Source organism: Mastomys coucha, unplaced genomic scaffold (assembly GCF_008632895.1).
Source record: "Mastomys coucha isolate ucsf_1 unplaced genomic scaffold, UCSF_Mcou_1 pScaffold22, whole genome shotgun sequence".
Taxonomy (NCBI): domain Eukaryota; kingdom Metazoa; phylum Chordata; class Mammalia; order Rodentia; family Muridae; genus Mastomys; species Mastomys coucha.
Window position 1 is genome coordinate 240,819,484 of NW_022196905.1, and position 12,667 is coordinate 240,832,150.

General features: G+C 37.0%; 1 protein-coding gene across 3 annotated transcripts in view; it reads right to left on the reverse strand.

Moving 5' to 3' along the window:
* Cdh11 (cadherin 11) overlaps positions 1 to 12,667 on the reverse strand; it is a 155,312-nt gene that overhangs the window by 89,367 nt on the left and 53,278 nt on the right. For 2 of the 3 annotated variants that reach the window (XM_031341048.1, XM_031341049.1), the window contains exon 2: positions 1,786 to 1,903. The exons of the other annotated variant lie outside the window; for it this stretch is intronic. The gene's annotated coding sequence lies outside the window, so the exon portion shown is untranslated. The remainder of the gene's footprint in view (positions 1 to 1,785; positions 1,904 to 12,667) is intronic. 3 annotated transcript variants of the gene reach the window in all.

Here is a 12,667-nt window from a genome sequence, read left to right on the forward strand (position 1 = left end):
CCCACCACAGTGAACAAAATTTCCTAAAACAATGCGCTGGAAGGAATCTTTCTTCCTGTGAGTTGTTACTGTTTGATCACAGAGATGAGAAAACTGGTTAATCTACTACTGGCAATTAAACCTAATGTGAAAATTACTGTGGATGATGTAATCCCTGGCTACTGAAATATTGTCTAGCAAACAACCATGACTTAATCTTGGAGAATAAAAACTCAAAGCAAACAAGCAAACAAATCTTTTTAGCAACAGAGAGGTTAAGGTTAAGATATAAAAATAAGATCAGTGCTTTGGGGAAATCAATGTTTGGGGAAAACAAGCCTGTATTCTAATGGGTAGCTCATGGGGGAATATATAATAAAGGTTGGATGTTCAGAAAGAGCAGTTGAAATGTGACTCTGGTCAGTAGAGGGTAGATTTCTTATTAAAGGATTCTGAAAGTCTCTTAAGAAACTCATAACTAATTCATATCTCTATCTTTAAAAGGGATGAACCAGAAGAGTAACATGATAGATGGACTTAGAGATATTTCTCAAGGTATGTATGAAAGATAGGACTCTTTGTAGCCGATGAGAAAAAAATAGGCGTGGAGACCAATATTTGCTGTGCATTGGATACTATCTGTTGGAATAGATGAACCAAAGGTAATTGAAGAATAATTGAAAACAGGATGTAAAGAAATAAACTAGAATCAGTCACTGTGAGGGGTAAAGAACTAACAGACAAAAGGGATCCCTCCTATATTTCTAGTCTGACTAAACAGTTGAACGCCCACTGAACTTTTGGATATAGGATATAGTGAAGGTTTAGAGGAAAATATCTTACATGTATTTGTCCTGCACACATGTACCACCTAGAATTATGTACATATACACAATGGACACAGACATTTGGATAGATAGATCTAGAATCCCAGGAATTAAAAAGTAGTGCCAAAAGAATTCATATTATTATTATTTTTTAATCTGAAATCCCAGTGTGGTTGTGCACACCTTCAATCCCAACACTCAGAAGACAGTAGGTGATAGATCTTTGTAAATTCAATGACAATCTGGTCTACATAGTTAGTTTCGGGCCAGCCAGGTGAGATCATCTCTAAAACTCAGATTTTTTAACTAGAGATACCCATGACCTGTGGAAATAGTGTCAGTCACCATTGAGTCAATATGGATTTGAATATCTCTAAATCTTAAGAACTGTCAGGGACTCAGTCCATTCACTGTATTGTCTCAGGGAAGAGCTAAGTAACTTAAAATCAGTCAGTCAGTGAAGAGCAGAGCTGAGCCTAGCATTAAAATCATATATCCTGGCTCATTAATGAAGCTCCCTGCCTTTTGAGATATGAAAGTTCCAGCCTCCTAGCAATTTCTTTTTCTTGTACGATGCAAGCTACCTTGTTTTTATTTTAAGAATTCCTTTCAAAAGCAAGGAAAAGACAAAAAAAATTAAGTATAGAGATCACCATAGCCTATCAAGATAATGTTTTTATCAAAGAATTACCATCTTTAATCTCTTTCCTTGCTCCCATATCAGGTATAATAAAAAATGATTGTCCTCCACAGAGTGGCACCTAAAAGCTACACAATAAAAAGAAACCAATCAGAACAACATTGAATAGTTGTCTTCTTAAAGCCAAGAAGACAGGGGTTGCTTCCTTCTAAAATGCTACTTTGAATTTGGTAAAATTGAAGATCAAGCCAGATACAAGGACTGTAACTAGTAGATATAACTTCCATATCTACAAACATAGTAGCATGTGATTCCCTTAGTACCACTGGTCCATCTTACCTTCCTCACCCATTGGATACCTGCTGCCAATTCCTATAACATGCTCCACCCATCTGTTTGGTCCTTCAACAAATAACAGAAATCAATGTCTTCAAAGGGCCACAAAGCACAGTAATCTCTGGAAAAAGAAGTTAAAGAAAAGAAGGATCATTAGTAATATAGATGTGGTGGAAGTTAGTAAATTGACCCACTACTTTGTATTAGGGATAGACAATTGCATAAAATAAACTTTTCTTCTTGAAGACAATATCCTAGGAGTACAAGTAATATATAAGTGAGATATAACAATTGTATGAAAAACAAGAGAAACTTGTTGATTTAGAACTGCCAGGGTAATGTGACTAACCACATATGTGTTTGGTTTTTTGATAACAAGGAAAATCTGGGGTACTCTCCAAATGCTTGTACTGTGAATGTCACAACCACTTGCTCTAGAAGTAACAAAACCCCCACAGGGTTGATGGAAAGGTTTCAGAGACAATTTTCTAGTAAATGTGTACTCTGACTCAAAATCATGCATTTCCTTCTAAAGTGAGTAGGAGAGCTCTCCAAAGCTGGCAGGTCCTCATGGAATGATCCACTCAAGGACAACAAGGAATAGAAGTGGTTAGCATAGTTGTGCACATTCGACAAGATCAAAGCACAAGGCTGAACATGCTTGTCAATCTTCAACAGGCTTACATTTCCCCCATCTCAAAAATAAAATTTGTATCTTCTACCTGGAGCTGTGTTCTGCCTAGCTATTGGTTTGATGGAGCTTCGTATCTACTGAAGTGTCTTGTTAGACATTCCCTAACCCAGAACAACTAGTTGAATAGAGAAAAATAGATGGAATGTTTAAATAGCTGTGGTCTTTGAAAACTGGGGCACAGAACTAAGGAAGGTACTGACTGGCAAAGCATTCCTAAGATTCCAGCCTACAGATGCTCTTGAATGTTCTTCAACTCTAGAATGTCTACCTTCGATGACTAGCTTGGCTTGTCAGCTTAATCACAATTGTCATTGACTTTATTTGTTGTACAATGTTTATTTCAAATCTACTTTTCAATGCTCTATGTAGTACCTCCTTCATACAGTACCCTTAAGCAAAAGTAAACAGACAATACAAATTCTTCACTGAAAGAATTCAGATGACATTTAAATCTTCTACAGTGTGCTCCTATCACCTTGCAATAAGAACAATAGAACTGTCTTACTGTGTGAGATACTCAGGATGGTATGGACTTGGAAGGTTTATGCTGAACATGTATGGAGGCATTCACACGACCTGAAGCTGATAGATGAGGCAAACCTAAGACATATTATAGCCAAGTAGAAAAAGTGTTGCCACCTATAAGCCACACATGTAGATCTCAGGACTCAGATATCAGTCATCCCTGGAGAACCATTAAACTGACAGTAAATGAACCTCAGGGGAGGGACCTTTACTGCAGTGGATCTAAAAAGCAGAACTTTCTCACTAAAATAAATTTTTCTTAAGCCTTCATAACTACTAGTTTCCCTTAATAAGTTTAGACTTGCTTGGGACCTATCAATCATTTCTTCCTTACATTTTTTTCTCTTGGAATGAGAATGTCTATCTACCCTATTCCTCACACCATTGTATGATGGAAAGACATGATTTATTTGGGTCCACAAATTACATCTACAGGGAAATTGGCTTCAAGATCAACTTTAATTTGTCTACTCCATATTTGATACAGATAATAGATCAATGAGAGGTAGAAATTTAAAATTAATGTTACTCCATCCCATGCCACTACTTAGAGTTCAGGGAACCCTGAGAAAGACAAGATAGAAAGATTTTAAGAGCCAGTGAGAAGGAGGGCACCAAGGAAACAAGATCTCCTACAGACAACAGGACCCATGCACAGATGAATTCACAGAGACTGTGACAGAATGCACAGGACTTAGTCTGGTCTGAGCCAGATAGGGCTCTAGTCCTGAGAGGTGAAATGGCCATGAGCCTCAATCTTTAACCCAAAAGCTATCTCTAATTGATAACTGCTCACAAAAGAAATACTAGTTTGCTCCACAGAGTCTCTTTGGGTATACAAACAAATCTTAAGGCCAGTCTCATGCCTAGCAGCATGTCTATATATGTTTCTTGGGCACATTTTCTTCTGTTCATCTGTTTTGTCCTATTTTGTTTTATATGTTTTTATTTTATTTTATTATCTTTTTGCCATCTGTATTTTAATGAGAGAGAAAGAAAGGGTGTGGATTTGAGTAGGAAGGGAAGTAGGAAGGATCTGTATGGAGTTGGGGAAGGGGAACCATAATCAGAATATATTATGTAAAAATCTATTTTCAATAAAAAGAAATCAACACTAAATTGGTGTTAAAGCAAATCAGATTTAAGGAGATGTTCAAATTGAATAATTATATTTTACTGTGAAAAAGACATTAATTGGGGGACAAGGTAATATCTTGTAGGTTGAAAGTTTGTAATTCAACCCCAAAATCAATACGGTAGTATATGAACTCTGAGACCTCATTTGAGAAAAAATTATGTGGAAATATAACTCCCATCATGAGATTAGCAACCATGTAATAAGAGAATATAGAGCCTGTCTGTCTTTCTCTCTCTTTTCCTTGCCTCCCCTGCCATCTTTCTGTATATTCTTATCTCCAACTCTCCTTTTCTGTCTTCTATGTGCATATTCTGTTAGGAAAAGTAAAGAGATGACCATTCACAAGGCAAGCAACAGTCACACCAGGAACCAAACCCACTACTACATTCATTCTGAATTTCTTATACTCCAAGCTCTGTGGCATGCACTATGTAAGCTACTTTGCCTACAGCAGTCTGCATAGGCAGACATCTAGACAGGCAGAGAAAAAGCACCTTCCTATCTCCATTTGTCCCAGACACACATGAATGAAGTTGCCAATTTTAACTTATTTTCAGCATTTTCAAACCTTTATGTAACTTAACTTATCCAATTACATGACTTGAAAGACTCCAAGTAAAGTAGTGCCTGCATGTATTTGAACAACTCAACAGTGTGCAAGGTAAGTATGCATTATCATTCAATACATTTCTGAATGTGATGTTAATGATTATATGCTAATAGATTATTAAAAGGATATGAGCAGTATGAAAAGTCCATTTTCCCACACCATATGATACATTATCTTATGTTTAAGATAACACAGTTGGTATCTTCATACCCAATCCAGAAGGGTAAGACCATTGCAAAGGATCACAGCCAAGAACAAGAGAGACAGGGTCAGAATCTATCAGAAAAAATCCTCAAGCACTTATTCCTTCTATCTTGACTCTCCAGGGTAATAATGCAAATAGTGTACTCTTTGGCTGGCACTATTTGTAAAACATTAATTATTTAATCTATGGAGACTACCGCAGAGCCTTCACTTTGACCAGCTTCTTCACCTCCTTGAAGGCCGTTCCATATGAAATGACTTTCATTCAAGATCAGGCTTTTGGATGAAACAACAACAAAAATGACACATTATCAAATATTTAGAATTTTGTAAGCTATAATACATTGTAAGTAAGGAGCTATGATCTCTGTGGAAAGGGTTTTCCTCCAGCTATGACATGGCCCTTGGATACAGAAGGATAGATATAAATACTCTAAACAGTTGACATTATTTTAGCAATGTTGCTGGGTCTGAAAGGGCTTTCAGTGTTTACTCTATGTCTTTTCCCTCTGCACATATCTCTTAAAAGGTTCATATTTTTTTTCATTTTGCATATACTCCTTGGCACACTGACCTGGAATCATATGTTGCCTTTTGTCCTAAAACCAGCCTTACCCCATCCACACCCTGCCAGCTCTAAACTGTTCCTCTTTCATGTCACAAGTCTAGGAGTCATAAAGACCGTCTTCCAGTGCAGCCCCCTATTACTCTAGCATCCCCTTTTATTGCTGTGCAGGGCTACCAATGTAACTAAAGTTTTTAGGAATGCAGACATTAAATGGCATATATTACTTGAGAGAGACAGAGATGATCTGGAACAAGAACACCTGAACACTACAGTTTAATGAGGAAACACAATGTGTACACACTAAAATCAAGACTGCTCAGCCAAACATATATAGGAAGCCTGACAATTTGTAGACATGGGAGTCTGGGATAGAAGATAATGAATTTGATATAAACTTTGCCTTTAACATGAAATGTTACCTTAAAATATTTATGGATGGATGGATGGATGGATGTGTGGGTAGATGGATGGGTTGGTAGATGGATAGATAGTTAGATGGATGTCTAAAGTAATAACAGCTTGAGAAAAACCAAAATGTAAAGATTTGGTTTATACGTAGTCATGACCTTTTCTTTTCCTGATCTCTAAAAGAATGCCAGGGCTAATAGATTACCATGTGTGAGTTCTTTTCTGAGACTTTGTGTTCAATTTTTAATATGTGTGTATATATGTCTGTGTGCCTTTGTATACCTGTGTGGAGATCAGGAATGAGGCAGTACCTGCAGAGACTGATAAAGTGCATCATATCCCTTGGCACTAGAGCTTGAGGGAGTTCCAGTTCTTCTGACATGGGTGATGGGAACTGAATATCTGCATTCTACAAGGGCAGTAAGGACTCTTAAGTGCTAAATAATTTCTAGTGGAGGTCCTCTTCTAGAATGTAATCTCAACCAGGGTAGGTATATACTTAAAGTGCCTTCAATAGAGCAGTGGTGAAAACCAACCATGTTATGTTAACAGAAGGGTGTAGAATATATTAAAAGTAGCTTTCTTCACTTATTCCAATGCATGCTTCAGTATCTTAAAAACTATGTCCGCATGTGCTATGAGCATAGAATTTGTTAACTAGATAGAACATGAACTCAAAAGAAGCTTTGCCATCGAGGGGACCAAATAAGTAGAGACGATGATAATGAACCCCCCTTTTTATAGATGCAGATGTTGAGGCTTTGTAGTGAATATCCAAGAGTACACAGCAAGGAAATAGCAGGACTGGACCAGGTTGCAACAAATCCACTCCTCCTCATAAGCAATAAGAGTCTCAACAGCTGAGCTGATTCTAAGCAACAGTAGTGCCTCTTCCTGTTGTGCATCCAATGATGCTTTCTGCTTTTGGTATAAGCATGTAGCAAAAAACTGAGGATAGTTCAGAGCAGAGATGATCAAAACAAATGATGACTTAGTCTCTACGTGTCATCAATGGAAAAGCAAGTTGAAATGCAGGTTTGTGAAGCAGCTGTTATGACTACATTGTGCTATGGTCTAGAAGGCAGGACTAGAAGCATGTGACTGATCTTCCTCTGTGGTTTTCTTGTTCAGCAAGCAGCAGAAGGGGCTGGATAAGTGCAGCAAGCTCTGGGCGTCTACAGATGGGAGCTTATGGTTTTTTAGGGTGTTACATGTTCTCAACATTGTCAAAGTGATGATTAAGCACCATTAATAATTACCACTGGGTGTTTTTCTTTCTTGTTATTGCCAAAGTCCCCAAACCATATGCTGAAGCATATTTTATAAGATAAGCCAGTCAATTATGAATTTTTAAAAGAGAGAGGCACTGTGTAAAAACCTGACTTAAAGCCCAGGTTTTACCTCTGCTAAACAAGATTGAATTTGGATAAGCAGTAACTGTCTGCAGCCTTTTTTTCTATATAAAATGTGGATAGTAACAACTGTGGAGGATTATTATAAAAAGTAACAAGAATGGATTCAGAACCTCAATTAAAAATTATGAACTGTGATTACCAAAAGATAGATACACATTGTGTTCTTACAATTGTTATGTTGTTTTGCATTTCAGTGTATCTTTACTTTGAAGAAACTCATCAGTAGATATACCAGCATTTATACAAGACATTTGCAATCATACAAAATGTTACTAATATCCATCTATGCACATCACAGTTGTCATTTTTTCATATGAAGAAACCAAGTCTTAAGGAGTTTTAATGTTGCTTTGATATTCATTGGCTATACTTAGACCTCTGCTCCCACTCTGTGTTTAGGGGCTTCCAGTAGCCAATGGTTCATGGCCCATGTGATGTCTCTCAAGCTGGTTCTTGAGAGACTGATTGAACACGATTCACTGATTGAACATGAGATACTGCCCAACAAGTAACTATAATCACAAGAAACCATAGACCAAAAGTTCCTGGGCCCCAAATGGTTTTGACACAGCAGCCTTTTAAATAAAACTTGTAACATGATTATCTTTATGCCCTTTCAGTCATTTTCCTAAGTAAGCCATGCCTTTAGAAGCACCTAATACAAAGTGACAACCTTCCCTGTTTTCTAAAGAACCAATGGATGGGGGTAGAAGAGAGTCCATTGTCACCATGGTAATTACTGAACAATACCTGATGGCCAATGGACAGTCAGGAGGCTCAGGCAGCAGCTGAATCCGGCATTGTCCTGGCCCGATAAAAAGATTAGAAGCCTTGAAAAGCAGTGGAGCAGGATCTCACAGCTCTTTTGCTGGGTCCTGAAAGGCCCATTGTGCTGCTACCATAAATTCTGGGTTCCCCGGGCACTTGACAACTGAAGCCAGGGATAATAGAATTCTTGTGTCCAACAAAACACTCCTTGTCCAATGGCAGTCTTATCAGCCGCATTTACAAATGTCTTTCGTTGTACCCAAATAATTCCCTATTAGAAAGGCTATTGGGAGCAGAACTAAATAAATATTCACAGCCTTTGTAATACCTTTGAGAAATGAATAAACAAACAGTATTCTAGGATGAGGTAGGCGCCTGCTCCTCTTCATGTCCACTGCAATTTTTTTTGTCTAAAGTATAGTTTCACTTTCTCTCTTTAGCATTTTAACAATTCCATGCCAGATGATCTGGCATCATTTTCCAAGAAATGTACATTCCTGATACTATTGCCTTGGACAAGGTATGTTTTGTTGCATGCATTTACTTTTAATGTTTCAAGAAGGCTTGGAGGAGCTTATCTTATCTCATCCCAGCTTCAAAAAGAGAAAGGATGCAGACTTCAGAGAAATCCAACAACTTGCTCAAGATAGACTGGCAAATTTGCACAATGGAAATTCCAATATAGAGTTCCCTAGCTCTCAAGGCCCTGCCCTTTTATTCCATTCTGATAACGTTTGGGTTGCAATAGGGAAGAAGAATGAGGAGGAGGAAGAGGACGAAGAGAAGGAGGAATCCATAATATGTTTGTGTGCTAAGTTTCAGAATAATCACCATAAAGTGATACACAAAGGCTGAACCTATTCGTGTAATTATACAATCTGAGAATCCTATAACATAATGAAATTAAAACCCTTTGCCTAAGACACATTTTATTCTTACACTGAAATGCTAGTAATTTTTTTCAGAAGTAAAAAGCTGACTAGTAACGTATTCAAGTTTAAGTCACCTGTACAGTTTATTAATAAGATTTAATGAAGAATTATTGGTGTGAACAAGGCAAACACATATGCATAATTATTATGTCCTCTGCAACATCTCTTATCATTTGTATAGTTCATTTTATTTTATTTTGCTAATTTGTCTCTGTCATAAATGAAATAACTTGAAAATATGCATATAGAAAAGCAGATATCACCAGTTAGGAATGTAGATCACATACATGTGTGATGTGTGTATGCACACACACAGAGATAGATAGATAGATAGATAGATAGATAGATAGATAGATAGATAGATAGATAGAGAATATGCCCTATAACATATACATATATGTATATATGAAAATATTAAAATATTCAGGGATTTCCTTTTTAACAGTTATTTATGTGCATACATGCATACCTACTTGTTTGCATGTGCACTCCAAGGGTGTGCAGGTGACTAAAGAAGTCAGAAAAAGGCATCATTTTCTTTGGAGCTACAATTGTAAATGGTTTTAAGATGTCTGATGTGCAGGAAACCAAATAAGTATCCTAGAGAAGAACAGCAAGTACTCATAGCCATTGAGCCACTTCTCCAGCCCCATTCCTCAGTTTCTCATCAAACTGGGAGGCATTTATTCCTGAGCCTGTCTCAGCCTCACCTCCCTTCGGTACCTTTTGCATAAGGAAGTCCTGTTCTCTGACTTGGTGGCTGACAGCCTCTGGGTATTTCTGAGCAGGCTGTTTCTTCATCTAAACTCTTCAGTCACTGTTGGTGGAATGTCACTGAACCCTCACATTACTTCATCATGCTAACTTGGAGAACTTCATAATCCTCTTAGTATACCATATTGGAGTCCCTTACTACATCCTATGGCTTTTGGTTTTCTTATAGACAAAATGTCTTTGTTATTGTGGCTATCTGGCCTTCACAGCTTTGTATTCAAAGAAGCTGTATGCTACTTGAAGGCTGCAATTCATTTTATACTCATTTTTATTGTCTTGGGTTAATAGAATTGTGCCTTCTTTAAGGCTCACTTACCATAGAACCTGATAAATGACAGTAGGAAAAAACAGAGAGAGAACAAGTGTATTTATATGTATGTATACATATGTGGGTGACTAAAATATTTCCCATGGATGTATTTGATGACAGTAATAACTTGTGATTAGTTCCAAGAACTATGATGATGTTCAAACTATTCAGCCTTAATAATGAAACATTACACCATGAAGTTTGTCCCCATCATTTATCAAAACAAAACCATTACTTTTATAATAAAAAGTGCCCAAACAATAGACATGTTCTGATTCATGTTAAATGCCAGTGCTTTTGTCAATACTGAATTTGGAAAATTATTTCAATAGCTTCACTTGCCGAGTGAGGCATTTCAACTCTGTGGGAAGTTAATACATGATAGGTGGCATGAACTCTCTCAGGAAGTTTAGGTATGAGTTATTTAGACTCAGCATAATCTAAATAGGCACTGAAAAATTGATAATATTTATTGATTGTTTACAATTCATTGGTGGTGGGCTAAGTACATGTATATATGTGTGTATATTTATACATATATATGTGTGTATATGCATACATATACATATATTTAATATATACATATACATACATATATTTCTTGTAAAATTTTTGTAGTCTTGGAAACTGAGGTACAAAAAGATGTCTGGATTTTCCATCAATCAAATGCCAAAAGCAGAGCCTAGGACTCAGACACAAGTTGTTTCAAGCTATAGCAATTCACTTAATTGCTCACATCAACTGTATTCTTTAGATATAAATTAGGCCAACAATTTGGAAGAAGCTGTCCACTAATGTCATTTTTAAAATGACTAAGAACTATATTAGCTTGCCAGGCTTCTGTAATAAATAAGAAAAGTGGATTGGCACATTGAAACTCACAAATACAGTGAAGAATCAGCTTTTCACCATCAAGACCAGAGACAATGTCTCTAAGATTTGGTCAGACATAGGCAATTCCCACAAAATCATGACACCAAATTACCTGTAAACTCTTGAACAATGCAAACATCAATGTTCATTGTCAGAGAGGCATTGTGAAACACATATTCAATTTAGTGTTTTAGCCTAAACCATCACAGCCAAGTATTACTTTCTCATTAGAAAAAAAGGAGATTGTATTATTCATAGCACTATGATGAACTTAAGACACTTTGGTAGGAGTCTCTTTGGAGATATAACATTCAGATATAAATACAATAAAGATACTCAGAATTAAGTGGGACCATCCTTTCACACTGAGAAACTAAACACAGGCTGGCTCAGCAAGTAAAACTACTTGGGGCTAAGGTCCATGATCTGAGATCCATTTCCAGAATCTACATGGTAAAAAGAAAGAACTGACACCCAAAAGTTCTCCTTTAACCTTCACTCCCTGCCAAATAAAACAAACAAATAAATGGAAAAAAGCTAAAAAGCTATCTTATTAGTCGACTCTGCTAAGAGGACATGAGAATAAAAGCTTTGAGAACTCCAATTGTCTATAAATTCACAAGGGCAAAAATGCTTGCTTGTTTTCTCATGCATTGTCTATCAGGTTGATAAAGACTCAAGGTACAGAATCTCAAACATCATATAAATAGGTAAACTGGTAAGGGGGCAGTGAGGTCTTGACACCATTTTGTCACTACAGCATCTGTACGGTTGAAGAGCTTCCATGAATGAAGGCTTATCATCTTTAGACACAAATATGAATTTTGCCACTGAAGGGTGATAATGAGCCAGAGAAGGAATCCAGTGGGGACACTGGGTCTTCCTTTGACCTCATTAAGCACACTAGATTTATTCAGGATGATGTGGGGTAAACAATGCTGTTAAAAGTTTCAGTTGTGGTCTGCTGAGAGCTGTCAGTGAAATCGCATGCTTCGTCGGTGTGAATACATTTGCTGTTCCTGAAGGTACCTGGAAAGGTCACGTGACAATATCATGAAGCTACTCTCCTCCAAGGAAGCTTTATCTAGGATGATCCCCTCAGGGCTCACCTTCCACAAAGTTCCACCTGGCATTTTCTTCTTTTATAACTATTGTTTAGTTAAAAGTGGTGCCTCCTTTTAAGAATATTGTTAAGAATTGAGAAAGAGAAAAGAAAAACAAAACTACAAAAGAAAAACAACCATGTTCTGCAGTTGTGTAGAGCTGTGTCATATCATCACACAGGGCTGCAATGACTCTCTTCGTAGGACTGGTAGGAAAGAAATCCTACTCATACAGGAAGTAGCTTTCTTTAAGTCTGAGACTGGAAAATTCTTGAAATCCTTCTACCACAACACTCACTCAGTACTTTATCTTATGTCTTATGTCTTCAGCCAAGAGAGGTAAGCTGGATTTAATTTGTCGTTCCTAATATGTTCTCATCATTGATGCCTGCAAGGATTTGAAGTGGATGTTTGATATATATATATATATATATATATATATATATATATATGTGTGTGTGTGTGTGTGTGTGTGTGTGTGTGTGTGTGTGTGTGTGTGTGTTAGATTGATGGATAATTTATATGTGAAATTGTACATACACAGCAGGGGTGGGGTGCTACTC